This window comes from Alligator sinensis, unplaced genomic scaffold (genome assembly GCF_000455745.1).
Source record: "Alligator sinensis unplaced genomic scaffold, ASM45574v1 scaffold615_1, whole genome shotgun sequence".
Taxonomy (NCBI): Eukaryota; Metazoa; Chordata; order Crocodylia; family Alligatoridae; genus Alligator; species Alligator sinensis.
In genome coordinates, this window is record NW_005841982.1 from 40,819 (window position 1) to 63,548 (window position 22,730).

Here is a 22,730-nt window from a genome sequence, read left to right on the forward strand (position 1 = left end):
AGGGCACCTGTCAAGGGGCGGGGCTACCCATGTGGCCCTCGACAGCCTGCCAAAACTGGGTAAGTGGCCCTCCGCCCGAAATAATTGCCCGCCCTTGATTTAAACAGTACATGTTTACTGATGATGTTTTGAACAAAGTCACTCCCCTGAATTGGTGGAAATCATTAGCCAGGCACCTTGAAACAGAGTTCCTTCAGTTGTTAAGCCATTTTTTCACAGCAGTAGCTTCCTCTGCAGGCACAGAGAGAATATTTTCATCGTTTGGTATTATTCACTTAAAGCTAAGAAATTGACTGGGAGTTGAAAAAGCAGGAAAACTCGTATTTCTGTTTCAGTCTATGAAGAAAAATGATAGTGTGAATGGGGAAGATGAAATCTAGTTGTAGAATTTCTAAGGATAGCATACATTTAGTGTTGTGATGACTTGTCTGTTAGAGTTAATGACATTTGAAAATTAAAAAAAAAAGAGTTTAAGGACGGATATAAAATGCTGTATTGAGTTGTAAATTAACATTTTTTAGTGATCAGATTTGGCACCTTGGACCCAGCTGGAGGTGGCTGACCTCCTGACCAATTGGGGCCAGGAGAACATGCTTTGACAGTTCAGAGCAGGCTACCATACCTAGAACATCTTCCGGGCGATAGCTGCCCAGATGACTGGGCAGGGGGCACACATGGTAGTAGTGCTGCACAAAGGCCAGCTCCACAGGCACAGCCCACTGGCAGCTGGCCCAAAGGGGCGATGCCTCTACTGGCTGTGCAGTCCCCATCCAGGTCTGGCAGGTGCGCAGCAGGTCCCAGCCAGGCAGCAGCCCTGCTGCAGTGGGTAGAGGGTGCAGGGAACTCTCAGGGCTGCTTCAGTAGTCCAGCTAGCCCAAGGGGTAGTGTCCCCAGGTACCAGTTGGCTGGGCCCCAGAAGCTCCTGTCTGTTTGTCCATTCAAAATTGCTGTGGGCCTCCAGGAGCTCCTGAGAGTGAGTAGCCCTGAGCTACTTGCCAGGGCAGCTTTTTACACTGCTGGGGCCAACACAGGTGCTGGTCCCAGACTCTAGATCCCCCTGGGTGCAGATCCAGGAGGAGCCAGGCAGGGTTATTTTGCCCCAAGTGCATGTCTGGGCATGTGCGCTGAGGCAAAAAGCACCGGCTCAAATTTGCACCACTTCTATTTGAGCTGCTGCAAGCGCAGGTGCCTGCATGTGTGGACGTACCCAGTATGTGTGTTTCTGATAAACCAAACCCTAAGACAGATATGATTTGAACCATGTGGGGTGGATTTGCCAGGGAGCTGAAAAGGGGAACCTGAAATAGCAGCTCTTTTACCTGTCAGGATGAGCTAATCCTGCCACATCCCTTTCATATTGATTATTACATGTTCTTTATTACTGCAATTCAGCCAACTCTAGTTTTCTATTTACCTTAAGGAAAGTTGGCATATTATTTATTCTTAGATTTCCTTTGATTAATTGTGCACATGTAGCCATTAAATAGTATGAAATCTGTCCTCTTAAAAGAGAAGTTTTAGAAAAATCATCCTTCAGCTTTACATTTCTCATGTATATTTGTGTTCCATTAAAAAGGTAGGCATGGTTCTTGTTCTATTAAAATGTATTTATTATTGTCTTGCTTATGATGAGCAGTATAATAAGCTGTGAACATCATTTTTGATGTTCAGTCTGTGCTCCAAATATACAGTGCCTAAGTACTGACTTGTGTGGAGATGCTATGTGAAAGCATAGGGCCGTTGAAACACCACCAGTTCATACAAACATGGCTGTGTGTGTTTAAGGGTCACTGTAAAGGAAAAGGTAAATTGTCTTCATTATTTTTTCAAATGATATGTACTTCAAATATAACGTTCAAAGTCAGTATAGTTCTTAAAAAAGAAAAAAAAATCTCTAAAAACATGAAGTCAAAGCCTGTAACCCAGCACTTATGAGGAGGTTTGTGATAACAAAGCAACATGTATTAGAGAAAATTGGGAAACAAATTGCTGCTTCAAGCTGTAATAGTAATATTAAGAAAAATATTTTTAAAGATAAAAAATGCTTTCAATATCTTTTTCATCACTTCAGGGAAAAATAAATTCTAGTCTTCTATGTTGGTCATTTTTTAAAGTGTGAATATTGATGATAGATGCTGACTAGAACTGTAGCATCTCTTTATTATACCACTCCTATTCATCCAATTTATTCTTGTACAGTGAAGATAGTAGAACAGTATGTTTTTTTATTTCAATTTCTATCAGCTAGCCTATTGCAATCTGGCATCTTGCAATGGAATATACCAAATGTTTTTCTTAGGAAGGTAACTGCCTTTTTCCTTTCCTCCAAAAGGAATCAGGGCAGCTTTGTAGTCTTTTACCCATTACAGTAGAGCTTGTACAAACGCTTTCCTTCCAGGCCTCTGCTAGCAAAGGGTTGTTACCTGAAACAGAAATTTTATTATCTTAGCAGGAATCTAATGAAGCTTAGTGAACATTGTTGTTTTTGACATAAGGGTACAAAGTCATCCACTGAAGTCTCCTTCAAAGCCAGCTGTACTCTAGGATGCCTGTGATCACCATGATGGAGACAGACATTTACTATGTGCCGCAGGGATAGTCTTCATGCCAATTCTCCCTATGATGAGGGAGAACTTTGAAGTATGAACACTAAATATTAGTATTGTGGATCATCAGCTAAGACAGTTGCATGGTGGCACGTAGAAGCAGCATTTGAGAGGGAGTCTTTGTAGCAGTCTCATGACCCTGCACTGTTGAGGAATGGGAGGATCTGTGCAGTGGAGGATCTCCTCTTTTGCCTATATTCCCATCATGTTGCAGTGCGAGGGATGAGACAGATTTGGCTCTATCTTGTGTGATTTAGTCTTCAGGCTCTTGGGAGACAGCTGTGCCTTGTCTTCATACTGTAAAACATCATGGACACCACTGCTGCTCTCTGGACCATGGATTTTTAATTTATCTTAACTTGTCAGGGGCTACAATGCACACATCCCCTCAAAGCCAACTATATCCAGGTGCGCTGCACATGGGCTTTCATAAAGGGGTACTTTGGATTTGCCCAGTTGTAGCACTAAGTAAACCATAAGTAGCTTTCTTTTAAATGAAAAGAGCTGAAGTATTTCATATTTCATATTTTATTTTTTAAAATGTGGCAATTCTATCTTATTATGGCTATCTTACTGGCTGAATGTCAGTGCCAGGGGGCTGAAATGAGTACGTTTAAGCATGCTTTTTGTTTAAAAATGTACATTCCACCTATAGCACACAAAATATCCTGTGTCAGGGGCCAAGAGAACTGGGCCTGTTTGTTTGTGGGTGGTATAAAGAACTGAAGAAATGTGATGTAAGGTTTACCCTGCAGGTTCACTTAAGGTTACAAATTGATCTAATTCACCATGTTCTTGTACAGTTCAGCTTGGGTAGACCAAGGGGATGTAGTCAAATTCTACACAGGTCTGAGCTCCCACAACTGCAGTTATTATTTCCATGTTTCAACCTAGTTTCATGATTTTTCAATCTGACAAGCTGCAGGACATTATTAATGTGGGCATGTTCAACCCCAGTAATGGTTTTATACTAAATGAAGTCATCTTGTGGACTTGAATTAAGGAGCTGTCCCTAAGTAAACAGAAGAGGCACTTAGAAAGGTTGAACTCAAATGCCAGACACTAATGAGGAAGAAACATTCCTGTTTGAGCTAAGTTTACTTGCTGGCCAAAGGTCCTGTTGTACACTCTTAACCCACTGCAGGTTTAATTACCATGTTTTCAGCTCATGATTTATAAAGTTATGTTTTTGTCATCTTGATAGATTTACATGAACTCTTCACATACATACTTCTACTCTAAGTAGCTTTTTTTTTGGTGGGGCCAGCATTACAATTTCACAATCTGAGCTGTATGAAAAAAAAGAGGGCGAGTCATTCATGGAGTAATGCAGCAATTTACTGACCTATTGGTGCAGTAGCAAGCTTCCTAGGCCAGAAAATGGTATTTTTTCTAACAGCTGTCTCACAAACCGCAAATAAAATATCAATTCTAAAATCTTTTTTTTTTTTTGCCCTATTCAATTAGCTCCCTTTCCATCTTAGTAGCTACATGGTCCTTAGCTGTAGTTTGGCCAAAAGGCTAATGGAACCTTTTCTTTTCTTTTTGCTTTTTTTCTTCCCCTGCTACTTGAGCACTTTCCAGCTCTTACTCTGCCTATCCCTTTGGCATCTTTACTTGTAGGGTAAATAAATAGCACAATAAGAAAAATATTCTCAGCGATTTCGAGGTAAATTTTATACAATGCAATTTCTGATGAGGTGAGGCTGAGAAGTATGCCGGGTAACATGAGAAAAGTGTATAGGACTTAAAGTGATATGCTGTGCTAAAAAGTCCATTCTCACAACTGTTTTCTATTGTAGGTATTCAGATTATGCCATGGGATGTGAGATCTACATTTAAACTGGTAAAGTGAAATATTCTAGGGTTTATAAAGTTTGTTAATGGCTTTAATTGTCCTTGCAAAACAAGTATTAAATGAGCAGAGAACACATAAGGTGACTCATAGCAGTGGGAAAATATATACCTGGGCCCAAATCTAGGCCTGGTTTAAATAGGTAGCTTTTCATTGAAGTCGGTGTTGATGTATTCCTATCTGTTTCTGATACAATTTAGGCCTTTGCCTTTAAATACTTCTAGGCTAAACAGCATTTTCACGTGGTTGTAATCTCACGGCATAAAACAGGGTATTAGAAGTCAAAACTTCACATTGCAGTTGCAGGACTCCTGCTTTTCTTGAATCGTTGGAAACAAAGTTGTATAAATAAACCTTTTAGCTGACTGCCATCCTCAGTGTTAATGGAAATGTTTCTCTGCTAAAAGTTGCTGAACAAAGTGTTGCCATGTTATATTTCAGCCAGTACAAAACACTTCCAAAGAAATTATAAGAAATCTTGCATTGTGCAATTATGGAATAACCTGACAAAAAGGGAAGTTTTTTCCCTGCACCCGGCACTCAGTGGTTTCTTGATGCCTTGAAGCAGAGCAGACAAACCAAAAAAACCCCACAACAAACTAAACAAAACAACTTTCTAATGAGAACAACCAGGATTATATTATCCATAAAAATTCTGAAAACTAATTTGAATCCAAGTAGGTAGGGGTTCACTAATAAAGATTTTCTTAGCCGATACCGATAGCCAATTATTAACCAGCCATATTGGCCAATACTGATCTGATAGCCAATTTACAGGAATGTAGCTGGGCACCTTGGAGAACAGTGTCCTACTGGGAGGTCTGTGGGGGGGAAGGAACATGGGGGAGGGTAAAGGGGTGTGGAGGGGGCAGATCGAGTCCCCCATGGTGAGGGAGGGAGTGGGGCAGGGGCAAGGACAGGGCAGTGAATGGGACCCCAGGGCCAGGGCTGGGGCAGGGTGTGGGATGGAGCCATAGGTGGCTTGTTAAAGGGGTGGGGGGAGGGTGAGCAGCTCCCTACCATTGCTCACACCTCCATGGGAGGCATGGGGGAGCATGTGCCGCCCCAGATTTGTGCGCAGGGCAGAGATGGACTACCTGCTGTGGGATCAGGGCCAGGGGCTGTGCCAGCCTCTTTCTGGCAGGGGGGCTGGGCCAGGGCTGGGCTTAGAGTGGCCAGGAGCAGGGTGGGCTCAGCTGTGCAGGATGGGTGGTGGCAGTGGTGCCAGGAGAGGTGGCTATGTAGGGCCTAAGGTGAATTTTCGGGTTTGCTATAGTCCGCCAAGCCCCCACCATTGCCGACCCTGTTTGGGGCTCTTCACTCTGCTGCCTTTCCCTTGGGAGCCCCCCTGCCGCAGGGTGGGCAGGGGGGCCGTGGCCGGTGTAGGCCTCCCAATAGAAAGGCAGCAGAGGAGAAAACCCTAAGCAGAAGGGACTTGGGGGGCATATAGACACCCCAAAATTCACCTTTGCCTCCCCTCTAGCTACCCCTCCCAGCACTGCTGCCACTTCTTACCCTGCACAGCTGAGCCCACACCACTCCTGTCTACTCTGATCCCAATCCCAGCCCAGCCCCCAAACCCAGAAGAGACTGGTGCAGCCTCTGGCCCTGAGCCTGCAGCAGGCAGCCCACCTCCACCCTGCACACAAATCTAGTGGGGCACATGACCGACCCCTCATACCTCCCCTGGGGGTGTGTGCAGCAGTGGGGAGCTGCCCGTGGCTCCCTCCCACACCTTGCTGTGGCCCTGGAATCCCATTCACCACTCTAGCTGGGCAGCAGCCCCTTCCCCACTACCTCCCTCACTGTGGGGGCCTCAATCTGCTCACCCTACATCCCTTCCCTCCCCCATGCCTCTTCCCCCCCGCCCACAGACTGCTCTCCAGACTGCCATGGTGCATTCCTGGCTGTGTGCATGCATGTGGCATTTATCTGTGACATTATTGGCTACATTGGCCAAAAAAGCCAAGAGCTGATAATGTTAATTTTCGTTTTATCGGTGCTGATCTGATATGTAACCAATATATCAGGGCACCTTTACAAGTAAGCTATTGGTCCCAATGATAACTTACTGCAGATTTCTACAGGTTAAATTATGCTCCTTTAAAAAAGAAAAATAGGAATTTCCTTTTAGCCTTCTCAAATTTGTCTTTTTAATTTTAACCTTCTCTTATTCTGAGAGAATAGCAAGTGTTTAAATTCCATGTATTATACCATTATTTTACAGATATATAACATATCCCCTCTGATTCTTTTCCTGTTGAAACAAAACTGCCTTGATCTTTCTTCATACTAAAGGTTTCCTATGCTTCTAATCACTAACATCCCTCAGCTCTGAACCCATCTGCTGCTACTCTGTCCCTTCTGAGGTGATATGGCCAGTACTAAATGTGAAATTCCAGATGAAGGCTTACCAGATTTAGTCATTTATTTTTTCACTTTGTTAATTTCCTTATGCACCGTTGAATTCAGGGCTGTTTGCTGGATACTGTCACTGTCAAAAAAAACGTTATGTACTGGAGTTCAGACAGGTGGTATGGTAGGTCTGCTGTCACAATGGATGAGATCATACATTCATTCTGTTTTAGAGATGGATTTGTCTGACTCACTGCAACTAGAGCTGACTTTGATCCCATACAATGAAAAGCCTTAAAATAGAAAATGGAAGAGAACAGAGAAAAGCTTTAATTATTTACTGGCTAGATAGATTCTGTCCCTTTTGTAAGGCAACTTTTTTGTTGTTCTTGGACTATTTGCTTTCCATTAAGTGAAATTTTAATCTTTGTGCTTAGTAGTTAATCAGATAGTACAGCTGATTGGAAAACCTCTTGAGAAAACTTTTTACTTTTTTTAAGTTAACTAAGGCCAGGTACAGGCCTTACACTTTTACAAGTATAAATGATCAGAAACCGATCTATACCCATAACAGAACAGAAGTTCAGCACAAACAGACTGGTTTAAAAATGGCAGAACCTGGTCTAAGATTAACCAAGGGCACGCATGTTCTATTCACTACTGATCTAAATGATGTTGCTTACAGAAGACCGCATAACTTAGATTTTTGCTGTGGGCTTTTTGAATGTCTGTATCTAGCTCAGCTTTCCATTCAATATGCAGAGTAAAACCTACTCTGAAAACTACTTTTACAATTGTTTTCATTACAGTAGCACGTAAAGACTCCAACTAAGTTCAGGGTCCTGTTTTTCTTGGCACTAGACAAACAAGTATTAAGACAATCCCTGCCCTAAAGAACTCACAGTTTAAATATGCAAGACAGACAAAAGGTTAGAGGGAAGAAGTATTGTCTCCACTTAAACTTGGACCTGAATCACAAACATACTTGGCCAAGGTCTCAGCTCTCCTGGATCCCAGTCCAGTGTTTTAACCATAAGAACATGATGCAATTACCATATTTTATCACATTTTTAAGAGGGACACTTTGATTTCAGAATATCCCGTTTTCTAACTGTGGAACCAAGTGACTACCTGCACTTTGAACTATTGCAGTTATAGAAGACTTATATTTCACAAAACAGTCTTTAAATGACTTCTAAGCTTTTCCAGGAAAACATTGGAAATGTCATACCATTGGAAGGGTAATGTCATATAGGTTAATGTGGTACAAACAAAGAAGGGTGAGGAGAGAGCCTAAATCAGGATGACTGAATTGTGTCAAAGAATCATATACCTCCATTGTTGATGACAAGAGAAAATGATGACTTCTGAGTTGCAATGAAAGCTAAAATTAACTGTAAATGACACTTGGGCACTGGAAACTGGTTACATTCCTAGACCTACCATGTGACATTTATCTGCTAGCCTGACCTGGGGGTTGTTATGAAATTGTACCGTTCCAGGTGGAATTTGAAGAAGACCTGTCTCTAGAGGCACAAATCCTCTTACAGTTCCCTCATGCAGAGGAATAAACAGTATTCCACATCTCTTTTGAAACATGCCTTCTGACTGCAGAGATATAGCAGATCAGTGCTGTGCCCAGGGAAGCCTCTGTGCCTGTGATGTCAGTGGCTATTTTGCTTCCCCCTCACAACAAAGATGATGCCCAGGGTTGTGGTCCCCAGTAGCTGGCGTCCCCTCCACCCAGTTACACTATTCTCTGCTTGCCTTTCATGACCAGTTTGTACTGTAGTAGGTTATAAAGGGGTCAGGGCCATGGACCCACCTCTTTGTTCTCCTTGGTAGAGTAGAACGCACCTAGTAAGAGCACAAGAAGGGAGAAGCCTTTGTGGAAGGCAAGAAAATAGGAGAGAAAGGCAACAGACCTAAGGTCCCGCTTGTAGCCACTAGGGACAACCCTTACAATCTGCTCTGTAATCTTAAACTGTTTTAAAAAAAAAACTGAGAACTATTTTCTGCCCATAATATGTCTCAAAGAACCTTGGTTCTTACCGGTATTGTTGTGTTAATTTCTATTAGAAAAAGGTATGGCTAACAGGAAAAGGTAAATGTAGTGATGGCTCAGAGAAACATCTTTGTATCATTCTTGCCCTCATGGTGCCAGTGGATATATTAACAGGCTACTGCGTATATGGGAAAGCATATTTTTATTAATAATTGTGTCTCAGATGCCTATAATTTAATCTCAAATTTTTCAGTGTGCAGTCGTAAAGTCTTGGGGCAAGACTTCCACAGCAATAGCCATACATGAGAGTTTACATTACAACATCTGAGGCTTTAGATCAAGTGTACAGTATCCCAAAATGAGGAAGTTACCTGTTTGTTTCATTTGGAGATAAATGCACTGATTTAAGAGAGATGTAATGAAGTGTTATAACAAGGAGTATGTTGATTCACAATCATTTTCAGGCATCTTAGTGGCAGTAAGTATGTCCAGATCTGTTCCCAGTTTGTGTTATATCTATGTATGTTGCTTATAATCAAATTTAAGAAGACACTACCAACATAAAATAACATACTTATTTAACAATCTTAAAATGTGTTATTAGTCATTATCTAGGAATCTATTAAAATGAGTATTTTAAAATGTAACTTATTTGCAGCATATAACAGCATAATAGCATGCGTAACAGCATGCTGTTAACTTACTTTTGCGCTTCATTTAATTTCAACAATAAAAGCAGATTTGTCTGCTTTTAGACAGGGCTGACTCAGACAGATCCAGGCAACTTTCAATGGGACTCAGTCTGCCTGCTGACATTCATGTAAATCTAGGGAATGTCACTGAAGTCAGTGTCCTGGCTTGTCTCTCTCTGTGCCCCACCTCAGGCCTTCATGTGGCTGATGGCATTTCACATTCAGATAACCTCATTCTCTTGTTGTGGTACTTTATTACAGGGGAGATTTTTAAAAGACCTCAGCCTTGTCTTAATTCTACTACCATTAGGCATGTATAGATGAAACGGGGGCCCTAAATTGAAGCGATGGGTTTTTAAAAACACTGCTTCAAGTTAGGGCTGATTAAAGCCCCATGTCCTGCATACACCCCACTGCCTTCCCTGCCTCTTCAGCAGGGAGGGGAGGGCAAGCTGCCAGTGGGCGGAGTGGTCCCTGGGCTGCAGGGGGACTGGTGCTTCCCTCCATGGCAGTGGTGGCCCTCCGTGCGGCAGCACCTGCCTGCAGGCACCCAGCACAGGCAGTCCTGGGGGGGGCACCGCAGCTGCGGAGGGAAGCACCGGGCCCCTGCGCAGCTCAGGCAGGCTCTGGGTGGAGTGGGGGAAGGATCAGGCTTGCCGCTTTTCTTGGGCAGAGCCTGCTTTCCCAGGCTGCTGCGAGGCTGCTTGCAGGGCTTCCTGCAGAGCCATGGAGCTGCACAGAACCCAATGCTTTGCCTCGCAGCTGTAGGAGCCCAGTACTTCACTCCATGGCTATAGCGGCAGCAAACTAAAACTCCTCCTCGGAGTCACTTAAGGTGCATTATGCTACCGAATTTCCTACAGCAGCTGGAATTAATGCGCGATACGCCATCGATGCATGGAAACACTGACACCATTAAAGTGGTGCAAAAGCATTTAGCCCTCTTTAAAGTGTCGTTCACACATGCCTCTCATTTTGTCTACACACGGCTTTTGAAGTCAGTAGTATTACAGTTAAACTGATGCCAAGAGAAGAATTAGGTTGATGCTGAGGTCTTCAGAAAATCCCTTGCTAAATAGTCATATCTTTAAAAATACTGACCTGATTTCCTTTAGACTTGTCTTGTTCTGTAGATGCCATTGTTACTTAATTAAACCAAGTCTGATAAATGTAAGACTAATTTACTGTATTTAAGATTGTATAGGAAATCCTGCTTTGGAATGTATTTGATTAGCTGATAAATAATTTTCAATATAAAAATAAATAATATTTTAAGGCATTCATACAAGGGAACACTGGCATCTCCTAATTGTAACACCCCATTTCCAGAATTCACTGGTATTTATAATGGTTTGGGTTTTTCCTGTGGAACAGGAAAAACCCAAACAATCTATAATTGTATTCGAGGTTTAGGATGTACTTATGATTTTTCTTTTAAGGCAAACAGATCTAAATTGGTTCATTTCACGCTGATATTTGCCATCCCTTTCATGCCTGCACTGTCTATACTCATAAGCTGTATGAGTATACCGGTAAATACCGGTATGCTGATTTATTTACTCATTCCTTCCCATTCTGGTTAACTTTCACCTTCTGATAAAACTTGTTAAAAAGATTCTTTCTTGGAGATTATCTCAAATCTATCTTGGATTATTACAAAATCGGAATTCCAAATGGGGAAGTTTGGTGTAGCTGAAAGATTATTGGTGAAGCCCTGCTGTAAAAATCGAACATTTGAACCTTAATTTACCTTTTTCTTGAAGTACAAGACCTCCAGGAAATTGATAGGATGTGGTTTATGGGTTATAGCCAATATTACCAATTTCTCAACCTTCAAAAATGTAGTGAGTTTATTGATTTGAAAGCATTCAGGTTCTTATGGGTTAACATAATTCTCTCACTAAATCAGACTGATAATTTCCAGTTATTAATTGACTAAATTCCTAGATTATTTGTTTTCCTGGTTTTAAGTATCACTTTTTAAATTCAGTGTGGCATTACTGAGACTCAGTTTTTTTTCCCTTTTGATGCCTGCAATGAACCACAGTATGTGAAGCATTTACTGACTGCATTATATAACTTGTCATTCTCCTGCTATAAGCAACTATGCTTGAACAGCTTCTTGTACATTTCTCTGCAGTCTGAGCCATGCAGCTAATCGTGACATCCATATTTCTTTTAAGATGAGATCATTATCTATAATAAGCCTATGGGGAAGGCATTTTGTGCTACATTCCCTGTACCAACTCTAGGATTGTGGGGTTGGTGCCAATGCTTAGGAAGTCAAGAAAGAGACTCACAGATTTTCATGCATTTAATATTTTGAGGTGTCATTTTCTCTCTTTTTTGCTCTGCAGTCCTGATTTTCTTTATCCTTTTTTCAGGTTTCCCTGTGTTTGTCTTGCGAATGTGTTGTTCATGAAAGGTACCATTCAATACACAGCTCTAGGTTACTAACTACTCTGGGATTTCTGCACAAATCGGGTACAGCAAAGGGAGCAGTAGTGCAACCTTCTTCCTGACCACTGGCCCATTTTTTTCAATCTGGGCTTGGACCTCTAAAGCAGTGGTTTTCAACCTTGTTAGCTTCAAGGCTTCTTTGAAAAATGCCAGCTCTTATTTTTCAATAGTCAAGAAACTAGTGAAAGTTAATAGAGCAATTCTTTTGGTGCAAGGAACTCAGAAAGACCACATGAGGTTAGAATGTTTTTGACACTGTCAATTTCAATTTGAAATCTCTGGACGCATCCGCATGAACACGGACATTTGTTTCCCTGGGGACAAGAAGCAGCGGTGCACCTTGTGCTGCTGCTACTTGTCCCTGGGAAATGACTTGCCACATGCCCTCTGGTGCATGTCAGATTACCCCGGGTTGGGTAGGGGAGCCAGCAGTCTTACCTGGAGTCCTGGGGGCCTCTGGGACCTGCAGCCACAGCATTCCTTCAGCAGGGAGCCTGGCCAGCAGCCAGAGTGTGGCTCTGGCAGGCCAGGCTCTGGTTTAGGGAAGCTCATGCTGCTGCCATGTGTACTACCCTGCTTTTTTTCCATGCAGGTACTTTTTTTTGATCCTGGCAAGGTAGCAGTGCGGGGAACAACTGAATGTGCAGTGTGCGGCACCGCAGATGCATCTGTGGTGCCACATACCGCATGGCTGCGCACATCTGGACAGAGCCTCTGAGTTTATCTTGTGAATTGTGTAGGTGTTTGCACACCAAATATTTGCATCCCATTGCGTGACACCCATGACACCCTTAAAAAGGTCTCATGGCACCCTGCTTAAGGATCACTGCTCTAGGACTTAGTCTAAACATTCAGTCTTTTCTTTTAGCAGAGGCCAGAGTGCCAATTTGTGGTTTTTCTGTGCATCTCTCTATGGGAATGGAGGCAATTACATGATTGAGACAACTGTCCACTCAGAATTGGGTTGGGAACAGCAACTCATATCCTACAGAGCTAGTTAGCTGCAAGTGACTTTTAAACAACCAAGCTGTATGATACTCAACTTGGTGACTTTTATGTAATAAGTTCCTCATCTCATTAGCAGTTTCCTGAATCCTTAATTGCCCTCAGGGTCAGAGTTCTTGTGATTTTTTTTCCCCAGTAAAAGACGTTAAAAGTTTTTCCTTCTTTCTTAGGCAGTTCTGTTAAAAGGCAAAATAAAGTGAGTGCCAGATTTTTATGAGACAGTTAAGGGTGGGAGGGCTGTCGGGGTGTGAGTTATTTTTTTACTTTGGACAAGTAGAACAGAGCCTAGTTTAAACCATTTTCCTAGATTAGTCCTTTTCAATTCTGGAGAAGACCCTGTGGGCACTCCTACTCTTCAGATTTCTATTAAGGACCTTTGGTCATCTGTCCATGCAAAAATAAGTACCCTTCATTGCATCTCCTGTGAAAGAGCACAGAGTGCACCCTTGACATCTGAGCTGTAGGATGAGCAAAGGTGAGAGAGCTATCTTTTGGCAAAATGAATCCACTTTAGTATTGACTTATGATGAGACTGTATAATCTGGGTGTGCTCAAACCTACAGTCAGCTTTACTGGGTGTGGACTGCAATGGTATATCTTATTTAAGACTAGAGTGTTCTGGGCTATCTTCACAATGGTTTGTGTGTGTGCTAACTTGCAGTTGGATTCTAGGTTGCAATTGGATTCTATAACTTTCAGCAATATTGGTTCTAACATCCCTTAACTGTGAGGAATTATGTGCTGTACTTATGCATTATACATAAACCTTTACAGTTGGTGTGAAGTCTTTCTTTTTAAGAGCTGTCACTTTAAGCCTTTTGGGTTCAGCTTTTTTAGACCTGAATCCAACTGTAGATGATGCACCTTTGAAATTTGTCCGGGAATCCCACCAGCAACAACAACAAAAAGACTTCTTTCAGTGCTTTATGTATACAGGACTCTGCCTGCATGCATCGGTATGTTTTGTGCTTGTAGTTGTTTTCTGTAGATTTTTTTTGTGTTATAATATCAAAATTCAGTCCCACAGACAGTTCACTGTGTTTGAAAGTCATCTTCATTTTATTGTATCTTAGAGACATTGTATCTTGGGTTTACCCATTGATTTTTGTCAGTGTTCTACTAATTCTTGGTCTTTGGAAGAAACATAATGGAAGTAGGAATTCTCTAGTAGTCCTGACAGGGTTGGCTAGTAGGAGAGTGGGGGAAAGCATTTAGACCCATAAGTTTCTAGTGAAAAGTTGCCTTCATTAGTGCTATATTTCTTAGTAGCATAAGGAAATTTTGCTTCATGGAAAAATGTAACAGGTCTTTTTGTTGTTGTTTTTTAAATAAAGTGAATAATAGTATTATTATTATTATTACTTTGCAAAAACAAAACTATTAATAATCGTTTTATTTTTGCAAAGTACAAAGTAACTTCATATTATTGAAATTAGCTACAAGTTTCTTCTTTATTTTTAGTGCTTATATTTTGGTCCTGCATTGTTCCACTGCATTCTGTTTTTATGGCATCATTCTGACTGCTTTGCAGATAATGCTGTGGCATTATATGTGTCTGAGTGGGTTTTGTCTTTTTTTTAGGCTTGCTGAAAGATATACAAGATATTAGTATTACTTTATAAAGTTGGCATAGCATATAACTTTCTATAATAAAAGCATATAACACACAATATTAAAGAAATTATTAGTGAACCATTTGTCAGAGTGCTAGAAAATTAATGATCTACAACTGAGATTGAATCTGTTTGCAAAATGAAAGAAACTGAAGATGAATAATCCCGTCGAATCCCTTGTCAATGCAAAATTGCTCAATGCAGTGTCTTTTCCTGGTGCATTCTCTACCTGGGTAGTTATTAATTTAGATACTGTCTTAATTTTACATGTGTTTTTACAAATATGGGACATAACTCTTCACAACCTTCTTAATTCCCTGGCGGTGTTTTGACTAAACTTCCCTTCCAGTAATAAATGATCCAACTGGAAAATGATAAGTGGATTTTACTGACACACTGATGCAGGTGGCTTGATACCTCACCTGAATATAAGAGAGGTAGGAGTGGTTATCTGGAGAAGACGTTCAGTCCTGAGAGAGCTCTACCAAGCCTGGAATTAGATTGATTTACAGTAACTATGGATAAAGTCAGGAGAATAAAGTCTATTATATCTTTGGATCAGACTAATGAAAGCCTCATATTCACAGCCTTACTTTTTAAAATGATCCTCACTTAAGTCATCCTATTAAAGTTAAGGGACCTACTCATAAGAGTGAAGATAGCTTTTATGAGGGAGGATTTGAAGGACTGGGCTCTTAAGGTGAGATGCATTTCTTACCTCAGTGGACTCAAAATCTAAGCCTGTCTAGACAAGTAAATTTAAACAAACTGGGCCTGTCTACACATGCAATTAATGTGAAGCAATAAACACTAGAATTTACTGCTCCCAGGTGTGCTGTTTGAACGTGTGCCCGGGAGCAATAAACTCTAGAGTTTACTGCCATTTGAATGTGTGCCTGGAAGCATAGCACATTGAGTTAGAGTCGGAGCAGCCCCAGCTAGCAGGGGCCCAGAGGTTCAGCCTGTTAGACTGGGGCGGTTCTCCCTGGCTCAGCATGCTGCGAAGGGGCTGGCTGGGGTGCAAGGGTGCTTCAGTGCATGACTAGCTGGCAGGCAGCCTCATGCCCCAGCCATCTGGGGCAGTGCCTACATGTACGCTGCTGTGGAGTTTTTTTTAACTCCACAGTAGGATAGTACTTATATTTACAAGTATTATCCTGCTGCTGAATAAATTAGTGTAGTCCCACCTAATAGGGGCACACATGTAGATGCCGAGATGTTTATTGTACAGCTAATTAAGCTAGTGCACAGTAAACATCTTGTGAAGAGACAGAAAAACAGAAAAATGAAAGGCAAATGATGAATTTGTGCTCTATTTAAGTAGCTACATGTAAAAGATAGGATTGTGCCTATTAGGCACGATAAATTAGGAATGATAGAAAGCTACAGTGCCCCAGTGTCTACGACAGGGACATCTTCCTGTTAGAAAGAATAGTGAGGCATAATCATAGATCAGTATATAATGTGCTACTAGATTTGAGATATTAGTACATACAACAATACTAAGATTCTTGAAAGGTTCTCGCCTTGTTATGAAGTTCACAAAAAAGCCTTGGCTGGGATCATATAGTTGGGGATGGTCTGCTTTGAGCAGGGGGTTGGACTAGATGACCTCCTGAGGTCCCTTCCAACCCTAATTTTCTATGATTTGTTATTCCTTCATCCAGCCCTGGTAAAGCTCCAACAGCTGTATACTCACCAGGCTTCTGTATTTTGGGTCATAAAATCATAGAATCATAGAAAGTTAGGGTTGGAAGGGACATCAGGAGGTCATCTAGTCCAACCCCCTGCTCAGAGCAGGACCCAACTAGATCATCCCAGACAAAGCTTTGTCTAGCTGGGTTTTGAAAACCTCCAAGGATGGAGCTTCCACCACCTCTGGGTAACCTGTTCCAGTGTTTTACTACCCTCCTTATGAGAAAATTCTTCCTAATATCTAACCTAAACTTCCCTTGGTGCAACTTGAGACCATTGCTCCTTGTTCTCTCATCTCTCCCCACTGAAAACAGTCTAGCTCCATCCTCTTTCAAAGCCCCCTTCAGGTAGTTGAAGGTTGCCGTTAAGTCCCCTCTCAGTCTCCTCTTCTCTAGACTAAATAAGCTCAGTTTCCTCAGTCCTTCCTCATAAGTCATGTTCCCCAGCCCCCTCACCATTTTTGTTGTTCTCCTCTGAACTCTCTCCAATATGTCCACATCGTTTCTATAGTGGGAGACCCAAAACTGAACAGATGTGGCCTCACCAGTGCTGAATAAGAGGGGAAGAATCACTTCCCTTGACCTACTGGCAACATACCTACCAATGCAGCCCAGTATGCCATTAGCCTTCTTGGCAACAAGGGCACACTGTTGGCTCATGTTCAGCTTATTGTCCACTGTAACCCCCAGGTCCTTTTCTGCAGATCTGTTGCCTAGCCAGTCAGCCCCCAGCCTGTATTGGTGCATGGGATTGTTCTGTCCTAAGTGCGGGACTTTGCACTTGTCCTTGTTGAACCTCATGAGATTCCTTTTGGGCCAGTCCTCCAATTTGTCTATGTCGCTCTGAATTCTAGCCCTCCCCTCCAGTGTATCTACTACTCCCCCTAGCTTGGTGTCATCTGCAAACTTGCCATCTTCCAGGTCATTGATGGAAGGGTCCAACCATGCTAGATTTGTGTGCCCTCAAGTTTCCATTGGTCTGAGTGGGCTGCAGTGGGCCACAGTACTGACTCTTTCATTGGTCTACCTGGCATGCTGCCTAGGCCCAGTCTTTCTCTTGCACCCTCAAAGAAGTAGAACCTCACAGCATAACTGCCTTTGGCCCCCAGAACCAGTGTTGATTTCTCTCCATCCCCTCTTCCTGAACTCCTCAGGGTAGCTTAAGCAAACTGTGTTCCAGAGTTCCAATGTAGCAGTGCTCTGGATTTAGGTTTTACTAAAATTGAGGGACATGTGGTAATTGAAGCAATCAGTTGCACAAACTTTTGATTGTTTTTTTGTTTGTTGTTTTTTGAAATTCTTACACTCTTATACTTTAGTTGGTATTCAAACTATACAAAACGAGACAAAGTAATAAAAACAACTTATAGATTTTCTTGCCTCAGTTTCCTCACCACTCTTGAGTATTCTTGGGAATTTAGTCAGAGCTTTCCAAGGAAGATGGGAAATTCCTGTATGTGGCTTTTTATCTGGGTCAGGGCACGTATCTGTCTGTCTTCTTCAGAGAACCTTCTTTTTCCTTGGTTGGGCTTGGGGCTAAGGAGAATCTCTGTTCTTCTCATCTGCCAAGTTTCGGCAAGTCTCAGAATTTTTCAGGCTCTGTGGTTTTTAAAAATCCAGTGCTAATGCTTGACTTCTTTGTTCTCTTGCCTGAGGATTTTTCCACTCTTAGTACTCCATCCCCATGCAGAAAAGTTGGAGAAGGCTGGTTTCATCTATAATGTGTCTGTTCTACTGTCCTAAGATGCTCACGTTTGACTGGGGACCATCAAGATGTAACAACCCTCCATTGTCCCTTGTGTAGGAGATAATGTGATATAGCCCTGACTAAAGATAAGGGATACTATATGCTGTGTTTTTCAGTGATACAGATATTTCATAAAATCAATCAGAATTCATAAGTGGCACACAGATTCCCAATTCATCACAGTCAGAATTCATTATTTGGGGAAAATGAGGCAAAGAGAATTTAAATGATATCAAAGCAGGCCAGAACTGCATGGCATGTTTTTAAGGCTGTGTGTGAGATGAACATGTGGAAGACAGCATTTGCTAAAAGGAGAAAAGTTTAGGGATTCAAAACAAGTGCGTTTCTTTCCTACTAATGCACACACTTTTAATTGTTATATTGCTGCCCTTTAGGCCTAGTCAGAGGAAATGCCTCTTGCTAAAAGCACATATAGACCATTTTAGGGTTTTGGGTAACTTTTGTTTATTTGACAGCTTGTGAATATTCTTTTAGTTGGTAGTTGACTAATTTGCCTGCTGCAAGTGGAAAGCCCCTGGGAAGCAGGGCCTGCGTTGCTTCAAGGAGAGGGACAATGATGATGCGATAGAGAAGAGGCATCAGAGGCAGGCAAGACAAGACAGTACTCAGCATACCGTGCAATCTCAACCAAGTTTCTGTGTGCAACTTGCCAAAGGGTCTGCTTGTCACACATTGAAATTCTCAGCCACTCTAGAAGCTGTGGTGGTACTTAGTATCCCACCAAAGGTGCAATCTTCAAGGTCTCCTGAGACCGATGTCTGCTGCTGACAAAAGTTAAGTGAACAAAATTCTGTTTCAAATGAAGTGTTTATATGTTTATTAATGTGGAGGGCAGAAATAGACAGGCTAAAACAGTAGTTGCCTACATTTTGTCATTGAGGGATATTCAGCGAGCACTCTCCAGTAGCAATGCACTTGCAAAACTTGCAGTGTTTCCTTTCTCAGGTAGGACGTAACTTCTGGGTTAAGTACAGATAGTCAAAAAGCCAGAGGCTGAATTGATTTAATCTTTGCAGGTTAGTCTAAGCTGCATAGATTGAACCGAAAAGCAAGTGTACACACTTACATGTTTAATTCTGGAAATGCAGTCACATGCCCGCAGTAGCTCTGGCCAAAAGTTGGGGGGGTGCTAGAGCACACCTCCCTGACTGCCAAAGGGAAGGAAGGAGAGAAGTCCTCCAAGACTTTCTTCCCCTCCCTGCTGGAGCAGAGGGGGCATGGCCAGGACCCAGCCTGGGGCCAGCATGCTTAGGCCAGGGGAAGGGGGGCTTTAAACCCCCCTCTCTGGCCCACATGGGACCCTACCACTGATCTGTCTGGGGTCGGGGGGCAGCCCCTGCCAGGGTTTTGCCTCCCCCTTGAGCAGGAGGTGTGTAGCTACTCCCCAACAAGGGGCTTGTAGGCTAAGGTGGGGAGGTCCTCCTTGGCTGCACATGACCACAGTTTGCGTTTGCCTCAGGGGCAGCCGCTGCCAGGTTCCTGCCCCTGGCTTGATCAAGTAGCCAGAGTTGTGACCACGCCCAAGCTGGGGGCTTGCAGGCTAAGGTGGGGATGGAGGGGTTTAAACCCCCTCTCTGGCCCCAGCCAGGGTTTGCCTGGGGGGGAGATGGTGCCTGCCAGGTTTTTGCCCACCCCTTGCTATTTACTCTTGTGGAGAAGGAGGGCATGGCTACACCCGGGCCCAGGGCTGGCATTCTCAGGTGGGGAGGAGCGGGACTTAAACCCCCTGCCTCAGCGTCCCATCCCTGTTGGCAGTACTGTTTTTATAACTTTATTATGCTTAGGTAAAAGGGAACTTCTGGCTATATCTTTTGTCCCAGTCCTGGGCTGGGATGTGGCCATGCCCCCTGTCCTGTGTTTGAGTAAGGGAGAAAACCCTGGCAAGGGCTGCCCTCTGCCCCACTCAAGCTGGGGTAGGGCAGAAGCATGTTGGGGCTACCCACCGCCCCCTTAGCCTAGGGGTAAATCCTGGATAGGGTCCAGAACCAGGGAAGGAGGTTTAAACCTCCATCCCCCTAGCCTGCATGGGAACTCAGTTGGGATCTGCTTGACAGAGGCAAAGCAGCCCCTGCCTGGCTTTTCCCCTGCTTCCTGCTTGAGCGGAGGGGGCGGGGACATGGCCAGATGCTGACCAGGCCATCAGGCTGAGGCAGAGGGTGGAGAGGGGGGTTTAAACTCCAGCTTCCCTCCCCACAAGGGACCCCTAGCTGGGGACTGTCTGGTAGGGGCGAAGCAGCCCTTGCCTGGCTTTTTCCCTGCTTCAGTGGAGGGGCCAGGGGCTTGGCCAGATACTTTGGCTGGCATCTGGCCACATCCCCAGCCTTCTGCTTGAGCAGGGGAAAAGCTAGGCAGGGGCTGCTTCACACCTGCCAGGCAGTCCCTGGCTGTGGCTCCCTTGCAGGGGAATGGAAGGGAGTGGGGTTTAACCCCCCACCCCCCTGCCTCAGCCTGCCAACCTGGCTGGCATCTGGCTATGCCCCCACCCCCTCTGCTCAGGTGGGGAGCAGAGACTGCTGCGCACCTGCCAGGCAGATCCTGGCTGGAGTCCCGGGTGGGAGGACAGGGTGCTTAAAGCCCCCTCTCCTTCTCTGCCTCTGTCTGTCTGTCTGTCTGTCTGCCTGCCTGGCCTCAGGGTCTGGTCACCCCTTTCTCCGCTCCAGTCGCAAGAGGGGGAAATCCTGGCAGGGGCTGCTCCACCCCAGCAGGTAGGCCTGGCTGCTGTCTGGAGCTGAATTTCCCACCCCACCCACTTCTCAGCCAGCTGGAGCAGTGATAGTGCTCTGGCTAGGGCGCAGACGGATGGGGCCAACCCTGCTCTCTGGAGCAGCCAGCCCAGCTCAGAGCTGCAAAGCATCCTGGGATACTGGGGAACGGAGTTGACTTGAACAGTGAAGAGGTCTGGGACAGAAGTTCCATAAACTGGTTTGACTTAAATCAGTTAAGTCTGAGCCAGTCAGGTTTATCTGAAACTGGTTTTGTCCATTTTGTAAGTTGTTTAAGTGCACTGAACTTCTGATCTGTTACAGTTTTAAATCAGTTTCTGATCACTTAAACCGGTTTATGTGTAACTTCTGTCCCTATTCAGGCCAGTTTTTCAGCACAGGTGCTTGAAAGGTTTAAGACCTCATCTGTGTAATCAAAATTCCCATTGCTGACAGCTGTCAGTTATCATGATTACAACTGAACATTTGTTCAATAGTTTGTTATTCTCTATGCTTGCAGGTGACCTGTGTTCAACACTTGTTTAGCTGCAAACATGGTTAAGAACTGTTGTTAACAACAGTTAAGACAAAGGCCTGAGACTGTAAAATACAGATATTTGCCATGTTATCATTCTGTATAAACTGGTGTGATTGTAAATTGATATTTTCCAGGCTTCAGCTGAAAGCATTCAATAATTCATATGCTTTATATATAATCCTGTGGTTTGTTCCATTCTCACTTACTGCGATGTTTGAGATAAGAAAGCCTTGTTTGCAACCAATAGCTAACTGCATCTGTTTACAAATTAAAACCATGCAACTTCAAATGTGTGATATTAAGGACCAGAGGTTTGCGTTACCACTCATGATTACCGAAGGCACTGGTATGAATATTTACTTCCTGGGTTGCGTGGAAGGATTCCCTTCCCCCTCACCCCCTCTTTCAGTCACCTTGAATACTGCTATTAATGAGTAGTCTATTTTGTATATATTATTAGGACCTGGTTTCTGAACAGATACGCTTTAATGTGATAACTGCAGGCAGATAAGAATGTCTTAGATGCCTTGTGTTTGCTATCTGGTTAGAAGATCTTTATTTTTGCACGCTTTTCCTTGATAAAGATCTCTTTCCACAGGCAAACCGGCTGTAAGCTTCCAAATATGATTCCCTAGTGAAGCTTATATGACAGCTAGTGAAATACCACAGAGGCTGAGATGCTCCTCCTTGCCTCCCTCCTTCTCTCCCTCTCCAGCTGGCTGCATTAGAAACCATCTATAGATAATGCTTTCTTGTGATCTTATTTCACATTGTGATTTAATCAGTGATTCTAGGATTCAAACTCTCAGGCTTTGCCTTTGACCAATATTAGATTTGGCACAGGCAGTCATTTCAGCTACCTCTCTCTTGAACATAAGCAGCCATTGCCAGCTTGTCATTTTTTTCTTTTGATGTGCTGCAGCAACATGTTTGAAAATGGGTTCGAAGGAAGGAATGGATTTTTTTTTAGCCTATTTATACCAGCTGAATTAGTTTCCTTCAATGTAAAACACCAAGTTCAGAGGAAAATGTGATGAGAGTACCAATTTGATTGCTCTGACTAAAATTTCTTGTAACCCTGTGGGAGGAAGGAGAAGATTGTTTGGCTTTTTTTTAAATAAATCCTCTGGAAAAAGCTGTGCATAATCTGTGGTGCAGACCTGCAACATCCCCATGTTTCAAGGAGCAGAATAGAGCCTGAGCTCTGTTGCTTCAAGCTCTCAGGAATGTCACTCAGAACATTCCTTCCCTGGGCAGCCAAGTTTAGAAGTCAGTTAATTCCTGACTGCAAAACAGCCTGTTTATGTAGAGGGGAGGCAGTGAGAAGTTTTTGCTTTCCCATTTGTCTGAACTAATGATCAATGAAAGCATCTCCTTTCATCTTGTACAGACAGGTAAAAGATAGATGAGAGAGGAAGAGAAAAGGTGGGGGTGGAG

General features: G+C 43.3%; 1 protein-coding gene across 2 annotated transcripts in view; it reads left to right on the forward strand.

Moving 5' to 3' along the window:
• Window positions 1–22,730, forward strand: part of DTNA (dystrobrevin alpha) — a 358,606-nt gene that overhangs the window by 21,321 nt on the left and 314,555 nt on the right. The window contains exon 1 of one of the 2 annotated variants that reach the window (XM_025201066.1): window positions 22,665–22,687. The exons of the other annotated variant lie outside the window; for it this stretch is intronic. The gene's annotated coding sequence lies outside the window, so the exon portion shown is untranslated. Of the gene's footprint in view, window positions 1–22,664; window positions 22,688–22,730 lie in introns of those variants that run through there. 2 annotated transcript variants of the gene reach the window in all.